Source organism: Mustela putorius, unplaced genomic scaffold, assembly GCF_011764305.1.
Source record: "Mustela putorius furo isolate JIRA1106 unplaced genomic scaffold, ASM1176430v1.1 tig00003932_pilon_pilon_pilon:0A:0A, whole genome shotgun sequence".
In the NCBI taxonomy this organism is placed as follows: domain Eukaryota; kingdom Metazoa; phylum Chordata; class Mammalia; order Carnivora; family Mustelidae; genus Mustela; species Mustela putorius.
In genome coordinates this window covers 6,244,985-6,257,659 of record NW_025422077.1, presented here as the reverse complement: position 1 = coordinate 6,257,659, position 12,675 = coordinate 6,244,985, and positions in this window count along the sequence as shown.

The following is a 12,675-nucleotide window of genomic DNA, read 5'->3' as shown; positions in this document are numbered from 1 at the left end:
CTGGGTAGCTCAGTGGGTTAAAGCCTCAGCTCAGGTTGTGATCTCAGGGTCCTGGGATTGAGCCCTACATTGGGCTCTCTGCTCAGCGGGGAGCCTGCTTCCCCCTTTCTCTCTGCCCGCCTCTCTGCCTGCTTGTGGTCTCTCTCTCTCTCTCTGTGTCAAATAAATAAACAAAAATCTTTAAAATTGCGGTGACTTGGGGCTCCTGGGTGACTCAGTTGTTGGGCGTCTGCCTTCCACTCAGGTCATTATCCCAGAGTCCTGGGATTGAGCCCCATGTCGGGCTCCCTGCTCAGCAGGAAGCCTGCTTCTCCTTCTCCCACTTCCCCCAATTGTGTTCCCTCTTATATTCTCTCTCTCTCTCTGTCAAATAAATAAATAAAATATTTAAAATTGGGGTGCCTGGCTGGCTTAGATAGGAGACCATGTGACTCTTGATCTTGGGGTCAGGAGTTCAAGCCCTACATTGGGTGTGGACACTACTTGAAAAAAAAAAAAAAAACAGAAAGAAATTTAGCTACGGGTGTGCCTGAGTGGCTCAGTTGGTTAAGCATCAGACTCTTGGTTTTGGCTCAGGTAGTGGGGTTCGGGCCAGAGGATCTAGCATTCAACCAGTAGTCGGCTGGTCCCTCTCTCTCTAATCTTAGCCCCTGCTTGAACACATGTGTGTTTTGTCTCTCTCTAAAATAAATAATATATTTTTTTAAGAAACTTAGCTACAATATAATCTTGTAAATGTGTCTTATTTGGGAATATTCAAATTGATTAGGTGGCAAAGAAGGTGGTCTGTGGAATAAAACATGTTCAAAGAAACCGATGTTGCCCATAAACACATAGAAAGGTGCTCAACATCATTAGTAACCAATGAAATGAATATTCAAAACACAATGAGATACTTACACAACTACCAGGTTGGCAAAAATTTTGAAGTTTAATAATATCAAGTGTTGGCAAGAATGTAGAGCATCAGGAATTCTCATCAATGACAAACGGGAATACAAATGGGTGTAACCACAGTTTGGCTTTATCTAGGAAAATTGAAGATATCCACACCTTAGGGCCTGGTGATTCTATTCCTAGGTATACTCCTAGAGAAAGACATATAGGGGCACCCGGGTGGCTCAGTTGGTTGAGCATCTGATTCTGATCCCAGCTTATGACTTGATCTCAAGGTGTTGAGTCTGAGCCCCAAGGTGGGCTCCATGCTGGATGTGGAGACTCCTTAAAAAAGAGAGAGAGAAAAATACGTATCTATGCATCAGATCTGTATACAAAAATCTTTGTAGGGGTGCCTGGATGGCTCAGTGGGTTAAAGCCTCTGCCTTCGGCTCAGGTCATGGTCTCAGGGTCCTGGGCTCGAGCCCCACATGGGCTCTCTGCTCAGTGGGGAGCCTGCTACCTCCTCTCTCTCTGCCTGCCTCTCTGCCTACTTATGATCTCTCTGCCAAATAAATAAATAAAATCTTTAAAAAAGAAAGTTCACAAAAACAAAGAAAACCAAGCTGTATTGGTTAGAGATGTATACAAGAGATAAAGTAAATAATTAACACAAAGGTCAAGATAGTGCTTACTTCTAAAAAGAAGAATGACATTGAACTTGGGGAGGAGGACATGGGGAGGGGAATTCGAAAGATGTTCTGTTTTTTCACTTGTTTGCTTTGTATTTACTTGTTACATTACATGTGCATGTTTTATGCACTTCTCTGTAGGTTCAATTTTTCTCTTTTCGTCTTTCTCTCTCTCTTTCTCTGTCTCTCTCACACTCACACATTTACACACAGAGAAATACCAGAGTTTGAAGAGTGAAAAATACCTACCACCTGTCCCCACACCGGGGAAACACGCTTTAATGAACAGGTGACAAAGCTACTTATAATGAGCACATTTAGTGTGTGGATGCAAATGCTACCCTAAGGTTTATTCTTTCTAAAACAGACTAAGAGTTCCATTGTTTGTTTTTTCACAGATCTTGGGGACATACATACCAAGAAGATCCAATTACCATAACTCCATAAAACGAAACTATGTCCTTCATATTACGATCGTGTGCCAGAACTTTTTAAAACTGTAATAAATTATGCACAACAGTAACTCTACACAAAGAATACTTTCTCCACTTGCTAAACACTTTTGTTTTAAAACAGCATCAGCCAGTGAAGCGTCTGCCTTCAGCTCAGGTCATGATCCCAGGGTTCTGGGAGCAAAACATCAGGGCGCCTGTGTGGCTCAGTGGGTTAAGCGTCTGCCTTTAGCTCAGGTCATAATCCCAGGCTCCTGGGATCCAGCCCCACATCAGGCTCCCTGGCTCCTGGGATCAAGCCCTGCATTGGGCTCCCTGCTCAGCGGGGAGTCTGCTTCTCCCTCTCCTACTACCCCTACTTGTGCTTGCTCTCTCTCTCTCTCTCTCTTTCTTCTGTTATATAAATAAATAAAATCTTAAAAATAAATAAATGAATATAAAATAGCAACTTACGGAGGTAGATGGGGACGTCAGGCAAGGCCAGCACCTCCCCCCCCACATAGACTTTGTGCCCATCAGCTTTTATTGTCTTACCTTTCAGTTCACCTCTCCTCTTTCTGCATAAAATATCCAAATCTCCTTTTCAGGGAGTTGCCCAAAACATCCAGTTGCAGAATAAAACAAATGCTTCCCTCACCCGTTGAATGTTTAAGCACTTGCTACGAACCAGGCTCTGAGGAATAAAAGGTGGGTAAGTGCCAGATCCCTGCGGGACTGTAATGCTGATCCTCATAATTGTATATTTCCATAGATTTCCCTGTCTATATGTCTTTCAACATCTATCATTTTGGCAGTGACATACAGTTATTGTAGTGGTTTGTTTTTTTTTTAAAGATTTTATTTATTTATTTATTTATTTGTCAGAGAGAGAGAAAGAGCAAGCACACAAGCAGGCAAAGTGGCAGGCAGAGGCGGAGAGAGAAGCAGGCTCCCCACTGAGCAGAGAGCCCGATGCGAGACTCGATTCCAGAACCCTGGGATCATAACCTGAGCTGAAGGCAGCGGCCTAACTCACTGAGCCACCCAGGCATCCCAGTGCAGTGTTTTTAAAATAAGAAATGCCAAATCATTTATTTCTTGAGACATAACTGAGAGAGTTAGACTTTACTTTTAGTTTTGAAATATGGAAAAACGGCAGAAAAATGGAAAGACTAATGAGCATTTGTGTATCTGTCTTCTGGATTCGACGGGAAATACGAACATTTTGCCACATCGTTTTTATTTGTCTATAGATGGAGATACAGACTTTCTTTTTTTTTTTTTTAAAGATTTTATTTATTTATTTGACAGACAGAGATCACAAGTAGGCAGAGAGGCAGGCAGAGAGAGAGAGAGGAGGAAGCAGGCTCTCCGCAGAGCAGACAGCCTGATGCGGGGCTCGATCCCAGGACCCTGGGATCATGACCTGAGCCGAAAGCAGAGGCTTTAACCCACTGAGCCACCCAGGCGCCCTGGAGATACAGACTTTCTTAATCAACATTTTGAAAGTAAATTACAAATAGGATGCTCGATTCCTAAATATTTCCATATGTATCTCCTAAAAAAAAATATATATATATATGGTCTCCCATGTGACCACAGTATTGTTATCAAACCTAAAAGATTAAAATTAACATAATACATTTTACCTAATATACAGTCAGTATTCAAATTTCCCCTGTTGCTCCAAGAGGGCCTCTCTAGCCGTTTATTATTGGCTTCTTTGTTTAAAACAGGACGTGGTCAAGGCAACACATCGTGCTTAATTGTTCTGGCTGCTTAGTCTCCTTTAATCTCAAACATCCCCTTGCTTCTTTTTTTTTAATCTTTCATGACAAGGACAGAGAGCCTAAGCCAGCAGTTTTGCAAAACGTCTCACAATCTGGTTTTAGCTGAGCTTCCCAGGATTAGTTTCAGATTAAAATTCGTGTCAAGACAACTTCACGGGGAGGTTTCGAACTTCCCACTCCGTCACGTGAGGAGGCACGTGTCTCTGGTTTTGTGCTGCCGTTGGTGGTACCCACTGCGCTCACTGAAAGCGCTAACTGACAGGTGCATCTGAGGCCTTCTGAAAGTCATCTTTTCTCCTCTGTTAGTTAACAGTTACCTGTGGGGCCATTCTTTGAGATTGCCCGAATATCCTTTTTCCAAAAGAATCTTTCACCACTTGATTTGGCATTTTACTGAAGATCGTGCTTCCATACATCAATTATTACACTGATGGTTTTCCAAAATGATGGGGTTTTTTTCCCCCCACATGTAGCAGCCAGCATTTTTTTGTGAAGAGCTTTCCTTATCTCTTTTGGCCATTATTATTATTATTATTACTATCAGCATCATCATTATTATTATTTTAATAATCTTTAGGAACCCATGGGATTATTTTTTATTCAGTGTGTTATACTCCATTACCATCATTTTTTATTGTGGTAAAATTTACCTAGCATAAAATTTATTACATTGACCATTTTTTTAAAAGACTTTACTTATTTGACAGAGAGAGACCACAAGTCGACAGAGAGGCAGGCAGAGAGAGAGGGGAAAGCAGGCTCCCTGCTGAGCAGAGAGCCCGAAGTAGTTCTTGATCCCAGAACTCTGAGATCATGACCTGAGCTGAAGGCAGAGGCTTAAAACCACTGAGCCACCCAGGGCGCCCCTACATTTACCATTTTTAAAAATGCAGTTCAGTGACATGAAACACATTCACACTCTTGTGCAACCATCACCAACATCCATCTCCAGAACTTTCTTATTTCCCACAAATGAACTATGTACACATCAGACATTAACTCCCCATTCTCCTCTTCCCCTAATTTCTGGTCAATGGTCACTCCTTCAGTCTGGCGCCCATGTCCTCTCATATATCCCCATGATTCTTTCAATGCTTCCAGTGCTTTTTATCTTTCTTTCTTTTTTTTTTTTTTTTAGAGAGAGAAAGAGAGAACATGTGCATGTGAGTGAAGAAGGGGAAGGGGCAGAGGGAAAGAGAGAATCTTAAGCAGGCTCCCTGCCTAGCACAGAGCCCCACCTGGGACTCAATCTCCTGACCCCGAGATCATGACCTCAGCTGAAACCACGAGTAAGATGCTTAACCCCTTGAGGCACCCAGGTGGCCCTGAACACTTGTTTTCTGACACAAGAAGATAATCCAGGCTTCTTTTAGGCTCTCCCTCTCCCTGAGCCAAAATCAGCTCTTTCTCCAAGGGTCCCAGTTGCTTTTAATGGGCAGGTATTTAGAAACTGACACGTGGGGGAAGTCGCTGCTATTGGAGCACCACCCCAGCCCTCTTAGCAGACACATGCACTTGCCCATCAAGAACTATACGTTTACTTGAATTCCTTCAATTCTCATGCAATATTACCGGCTTCATTCCCATTTCATTTCCTTTCCATGATTGTAATTCCCTTCTTCAACAGGGAGAAAGCTGACTCTCCTTATCCTTAAAGACACTATATTTTATTTTATTTTTTAAAAAAGATTTTATTTATTTGACAGACAGAGATCACAAGTAGGCAGAGAGGCAGGCAGAGAGAGAAGAGGAAGCAGTCTCCCTGCTGAGCAGAGAGCCCGACTCAGGGCTCGATCCCAGAACCCCAGGATCATGACCTGAGCCGAAGGCAGAGGCTTTAACCCACTGAACCACCCAGGCACCCCTGACTCTCCTTATCCTTAATGTATTCATGTATTTAACCAATACCACTGAAGCTAACCAACCCCAAAGGCTGCCACTGTACCTTCCCCAGGGAGACGCACACCCCATGCCTGACCCACCCCCTTCCAGGATCTTCCTTATCTGCTGTGGACTCCCATACCCCACACAGAGGCACCCTGCTCCCTCAAAAGATGATCCTCTCATCTGCCTGGGTTCTGACACCCTGGACTGGGCAGCCCATCCACCCGGACACTGCGTTCACCCTGTTTGTTTTACTCCCAACCCATGCACACACTGTTCTTACCCCTCTTGGACCCCAATACCCCACACCATGCTGCTCCTCTGTGTGGATGCCCTCCTCACCCTGCTAAGGCTCTGGGCAGCATTTCTTAAACCTAAGAATTTCTTGATGACCTTGTTAAAAATGCAGATTACCAGCTCCTGTTCCCAGAGACTCTGATGCAACCCATTGAAATGAGGCAGAAATCTACATCCTCTGCAGCAGGCCCCCCAGTTTCCTACTATAAAATCAGGATCTTCCATTAAAGCAGTGTTTCCAGCCTTGCCTGATGGTGAGCATCACCAGGAACTCTTGATAAACATTCAGATGTGGCATCAGACTCTCCAGGGGAAGCAGGAAATGGAGTCTGTGTGTTTAATAGAACTTGCTTCTCTGGAATAAGTTCCGTGTTGCTCCTTTGATTAAGTGAGTTTTGTAAATATTGCCCCAAACTACTCTGAATGATCTCTCTGGTTCTATAATATTTTGATTCTGCCTAATACAAAGTCCTTATTTAATTAGGAACCAATAGCCATGAACTTTAAAGGAAAAAGTGCGGACCGTAGACAGAGCAGCTGTAATTCTCCAAGGGGATATATATGAATGATAAATTCAGAACTTATCTTTTATATCTTTGTCAAGGCTAAATATTTCAGATATTTTTACATTTTTAAAGAAACTGCCACTGCAAAGATTTAAGAGATTCCTTAAATGTCAAGGTTGCATGCTAATATTTCTCTGCTGCTTTCTCGCTGGGGATATTAAAGTTATGGAACACTACATAATAAAATAAAAACTCTAGACCCAAAGGAAGATCAGCCTTCAGGTTAAAAAAAAGTGTCAACTTTCTCAGCAAAAAAGGAAATAAGTCCAGTCGAAAACAATAATAGTGACCGAAAGGGACTGAAAGTGGATCTTACGCCACGGCACTAAAGGAATGATGTGTAATTTGGAGAAGTTATGGTTAAAGAGTCTGCCGCAGAGGAAGGCACTGATTCATACGACGTGAATATTAAACTGTCGAAGATTTTCCATACCAAAATGATTTTTCTCTGTGTATCGTACTGCTTTATGAACCCTATTTGCCAACAGTTGTAAAGTTTAAAATCATCAGGTCACTGTTGGCTTTTGGAGGTTTTGGTCAAATAAATCTTGGGCTGTAGGTTTTCTGGAAAAGTGAACAATGATTGAGCCCTTCTGTGGGCCAGGCCCTGGCCCCGAGGGCTCCCCTCGCACAAACTCACCTAATCCTTCCATCGGCCCTGTGGAATGTGTTCCAGCAGGACCCCTCTTGGAGAGGTGAGGAAACTGAGCACAGATCATTTTCTTGGATTGCACAGTCTTGAGGCTTTGTGAGGAAGCTGGGACTCAGAGGCAGGGAAACGGGCTCTGGCGCCCAAACTCCTGGTGGTGTCCCAGGAGAGTAGGGGGGGCTGGTCACTGTGGGCAGTGATGAGGAGGACACTACCTCTCTACTTTCTGTCCTCATTCAAAATGGAGTCATTATTAGGGCACCTGGGTGGCTCAGGCAGTTAAGCGTCTGCCTTCGGCTCAGGTCATGATCCCAGGGTCCTGGGACTGGGTCCCGCATCAGGCTCCCTGCTCATCAGGGAGCCTGTTTCTCCTGCTCCCTCTGCTCCTCCCCCTGCATGTGCTCTCTCTCTCTCTGTCAAATAAATAAAGTATTTTTTAAAAAATCAAGTCATTATTATTAGCAAAGATCTAGGTAGACCTAAGCTAGGTTTCTCACTGTCAAAAACAAACAAACAAACAAAACCCACAAAAACAAACAGAAAAAACTACAAGCAAACAAGGGGAAGTCTAGAATGAACCCTAGATTACTGTTGGAAACATCAGTATGAACTCGTATGAGTTTAATACAGGCAGATAGGCAGAGAGATAAATTAGAACTTGGAGGTACCCATGGGTCTGTATGCACACATGTATTTCCTAGCTTGTCTCATTATAGCACCTAGAAACAATGATACCACAGCAGCAAGGACCAGACCCAGCAGCAGGTCTTAGTTTCCAATACCATTCTCCAATAAAAGAACCAGGAATCCTTGGAGAAATGGCCAATCCTAGGGCAAGAGCAGGAAAAGGATAGGATGAGCCTGAAGCATCTCAGAGTGCCAGAAAGTAATGAAATAATCAAAGAATAAAACAATGGGGATATACACATAGACAAGAGCCTATTGTTGTAATTGTGTTCCTTAGATCCTGCGTTTGTCTACTTGGCATCATGGGGCCACACGAATGGCCAAAATTGTTTCTAGCTCCCCTGTGATCCAGTTGTTGTGTGTGTTTCAAAATCATATTACAAACCCTCTAAGCACTTCCCAGTCCGTATCCCCAACCATCTCCTACACTAATTCACACACACTAAGAAATCACTCTTCCCCAGCTCTGTACCAACCCAGGGCCAAGTCCCAGACAACGACCAAAGCCTGCCTGAATTATTCAGATGAATCTGAAAGGGTTTGCCTTGCTTGGTCTTGCCTTCCCCTCTCTCCCAAGTTCACCTCCTAACCGAACCCGGTGCTTCCCCCTGCGGCCCTGTGTGGGGTGGTATGCCCCTTCTTCTCAGGAACTCTAAGTAACACGTTCTTCTTTCCATGTCATTAACCTCTCCGTGCTGCCCCTTGGTCCCCCCCCACCCCGGAAATGACAGACTCACTGGTACATTTTAACACGCCAGCCTGGAAGAGCCTACAATGGCCAAAGCTGGAACAATTTGAGCAACCAAATCAATTACACGGTTTTGGATTACAGCCCCAAATAAAATAAATATACGTGAGTCCAATAATAAGTAAATGATTGAATAAATACATGTGGGAAAGGAACCCATTTTCTTCCCAGAAGAATTCCAAATAATTTACACAGTGACTTCTCCCTCCAGGAGATGAAGCCCATTCTCCCCTCCCCCACTTGAGTATGAGCTGGAGTCAGTGACTTGTTTTAAAAAACAGAGGAAGGAAAAATGTTAACTTCCCTAGTGGAGAAAGCTGGCAACACGAAATGATCAAGGTTAGTATATTACTAGTGACATCATACTGATAACATGTACCCTAATATGACATCATAAGAAAGGCATTTCACCCTGCATTATGCTTCCCCCAAACCCCTAACCCCAGTCTACCCACAGGAAAGACATCAGAAAGGCCAAGATTTTGAGACATTCTCTGAAACATGTCATGGAAGACAAGAGAAGATTGAGAAACCATCATAGAACAGAGTGGACTAAGGAGATATGATGACTAAAAGGTATCTCGGGGCATCTGGGTGGCTCAGTGGATTAAGCCTCTGCCTTTGGCTCAGGTCATGATCTCAGGGTCCTGAGATTGAGCCCCACATCGGGCTCTCTGATCAGTGGGCAGCCTGCTTCCCCTCTCTCTCTCTGCCTGCCTCTCTGTCTACTTGTGATCTCTCTCCCTCTGTCAAATAAATAAATAAATAAATCTTAAAAAAAAAGAAAAAGTATCTCGTTGGATTCTGGAACAGGAAGTCATCGATGAAATCAGAACAAAGTCGGGAGTTTAGTGAACAGTAATGCTCCAGTGTACATTTCATAGCTTGACCATGGTTTGATAAGATTTTCCACGTCAGAGGAGACTAGGCCAAGTGTGGATGTGAGGATTCTGTACTACAAGTTTTCTATATGGAAACCTAAAATCATTCCAAAGTGGAGAGCTGACAGAAAGAAAATTAGCTCAGATAAACCTAAGACAGCTTTTCTGTTAGATCCTGTACTGTCCTGGGATAGGAAATCAGGCTGTTTTTCCCTTTACAGATACACAAGTTTTGTTGGTTTTTATTTTGGTAATCTCTAAACCCAGTGTGGGGCTCGGACTCACAGCCCTGAGATCCAGAAACACATGCTCTACTGACTGAGCCAGCAAGAGCCCTGAGATGTCTTTAAATGTGCAAAGATAATCATTGCCTTTTACGGCAGGTCGGCGGATCTCCCTGCATGAAAGGAGGGACTTTGGATTACGGTTTTGGATTACAGCCCCAAATAAAATAGACTTCTTCCAAGTCTATGATTCTAGCTTGATAACAATTTAATTTAATTCTTGCAATGTTGACTAGTCATCTATGAATGCCAAGAAATACCTGTCTTAGGATCTATTTTGAAATATTATATATTTTGTATATGACAATTTTTATTGTATTACACAATCAAACCTCATGAAATAACATTTTGGGGGGACAAGAAAGAATAACTAAAATTTTTTAAAACTCACAGACAAAAAAATCCTTAAATCATATTAATGCTAAATAATTTTTCTTTAGAAAGATTCCAGTTTATGTCGATGAATAATGCCTTTTGAAAACCCAATATTCTTGAGTGGCTGTTTCGTGTAAGGCACCGTTCAGTACACATTGTGAGCTGGTGATAGTCACAGGTTAAAGGCGCAAAAAATAGAATTCTCAGACATCATACACTACGCGTATAAAAACCTATTTAAATATGTAATGCTACCCATCTGTGCACAATCTTTAGCTATACATTTTTGTTTGTTCTTTAAAGTTCAGTGTAACATAGAGGAAATAAAGTCCAGCCATTCGAACAGCCAAACAGATGGATTCTGAATTGCCAGAAAGGACAGAAAGTTCTCCTATTTTGGCATGTCTATTGTAACTGGCATGAAATGTCCACTTTGGGGATGCCTAGGTGGCTCCGTTGGTTAAGCTTCTGCCTTAAGCCCGGGTCATGATCCTGGAGTCCTGGGATCAAATCCCATGTGGGGCTCCTTGCTCAGCAGGAGCCTGCTTCTCCCCCGGCTTGTGCTCTCTCTCTCTCTGACAAATAAATAAATAAAGTCTTTAAAAAAGGAGAGAAAAAAATGTCCGTTCTTCCATCATTGTGGTTGGACACTGTATATGACCTTATGCTTTTTCATTCTTATATACTGACCCATCAAAATTTATATCATGGATCATAGAATAATAATTTATAAAGCACGCGTTAAAAATAAATATGGGAGATTGAGCACCATAAAACTAATCTGGGCTCAATGGCCAGAGAAATTGCATATTGAGATGTTCTTCACTTAAATACATTGGTTGGAGCCACGTATGAGCTAACCTTTCTCTGGGCGGATTTCTGTCTCACTCTGTAAAGACGGGGCCTGTATTGATTTACTGCGGAAAGGTCGTCCATACCCACAGTAATTTTGTACACAAATACGTACCAGGCAAGATACACGTGCTTGCAAACACACAGTGAAAAGTCATGGCCAGTCAGATCCATGCCGGCTTGGGAACCATCTGGCTGTTCTTTGCTTTGTTTTTGTTTTTGTTTTTTTTAGTGAAATAGCTACAAAGTTCACTCCTATGTTCTGCTTTGGTTTCTCAAAGAAACCAAAGTAACAGTCACTTACCTTCGAGCTCTGATGCCCCGGGTCCTCCTTCACGCAGCTGCAGTGAGCAGGGCCGCAGGGCTGAACGCGTCTCACGCGCGATCGCGCCGCGGGAACCGGTCCCCCGCCCTGCTCTTCCTTTCTTTTCCAGCCTCTCACAGGCTTGTCTGTCTTTGCCCTCCCCCCCTCTGGCTTCAGCTCCTTACCCCGACAGGCAATTCACAGGATCTTGGAGGGACATTTTAAAAATATTTCGTCCTTACTGAATAAGTTTAATTTCTTTACGTTTCTAATTTAGCAACCTCACGATTTCAAGCCTTGCCCTGTCTCTGACTACAGCTGTTTAAAAATTGCACTGGACTTTCTTTTGTCCCAACATCTAAATTCTCTTCCTAAATTTGGGTATGCCCAGATGCCCAGATTTGATGAAAGGCAGGGAATTCTTCCCGCTAGACAGACCGGGATAGGCCAACTTAGCCCAGCCAATCAGGTGCTCCCGATGTGGTACTGCTTTGGGCTCAGCCAATCAGATGCTCCCGATGTGGTACTGCATTGGGCTCAGCCAGTCAGATGCTCCCGATGTGGTACTGCATTGGGCTCAGCCAGTCAGATGCTCTGGTTGTGATACTGCATTGGGCTCTGCCAATCAGATGCTCTGGTTGTGATACTGCATTGGGCTCTGCCAATCAGATGCTCTCTTTAAGATGTGACGTTCATCTCCCATTGAGATGAACGAGTCAAAGAACCAAGAGAGCGCAGACCGCCGCAGCATGGCCTGCAGGTAGTCGAGGTCGGGAACTGTGGGTCTCTTGTGCCTTGTGGTGGGCCAGGTGTTCATCAGTGGCCAGAGCCCGAGCCACAGATCTCCTCTCAGTTTTTACCCTCAAGCAGTTAATTTCCTCCAGTTTCTTGCGGCTTCTGGTCCCAGACTGCGCTTCTGGAGAGAGACCTCCAGAGGGAAGCATTCCGAGACCTTTCTAGAGCCGTTCTCTGGGTTCTGCATTGCTCTGGGAATCTGTCTCCTACATCAAAGTGACAGGCTTCTCTCAGGAACCCTCACTGAGCACTGCTGCCTTAAATGTCATTTTAGTAACTTGACTCTATTTCCTTTCTTCTCACATTTTTATTTCTGAATGTGCTTGTTGAGTGTGTGTGCGTGTGTTCTTGCACCCCTCCCCCCCCCCCCCCGTGTGCCTGTCTTACTGTTTCTATCTCATCAGTCTTCTCATGGGGAGGTCTGACTTGGAGCTGAAGGTCACACCGTCATCTCTGCTTTAAAAACCAGTAAAGCCAACATCAGCAGAAAACACAGGATTAAAAGATACTTGTAGATCCTATAATCTACAAGTATCTTTTAATCCTGTGTTGTTTTATATACTT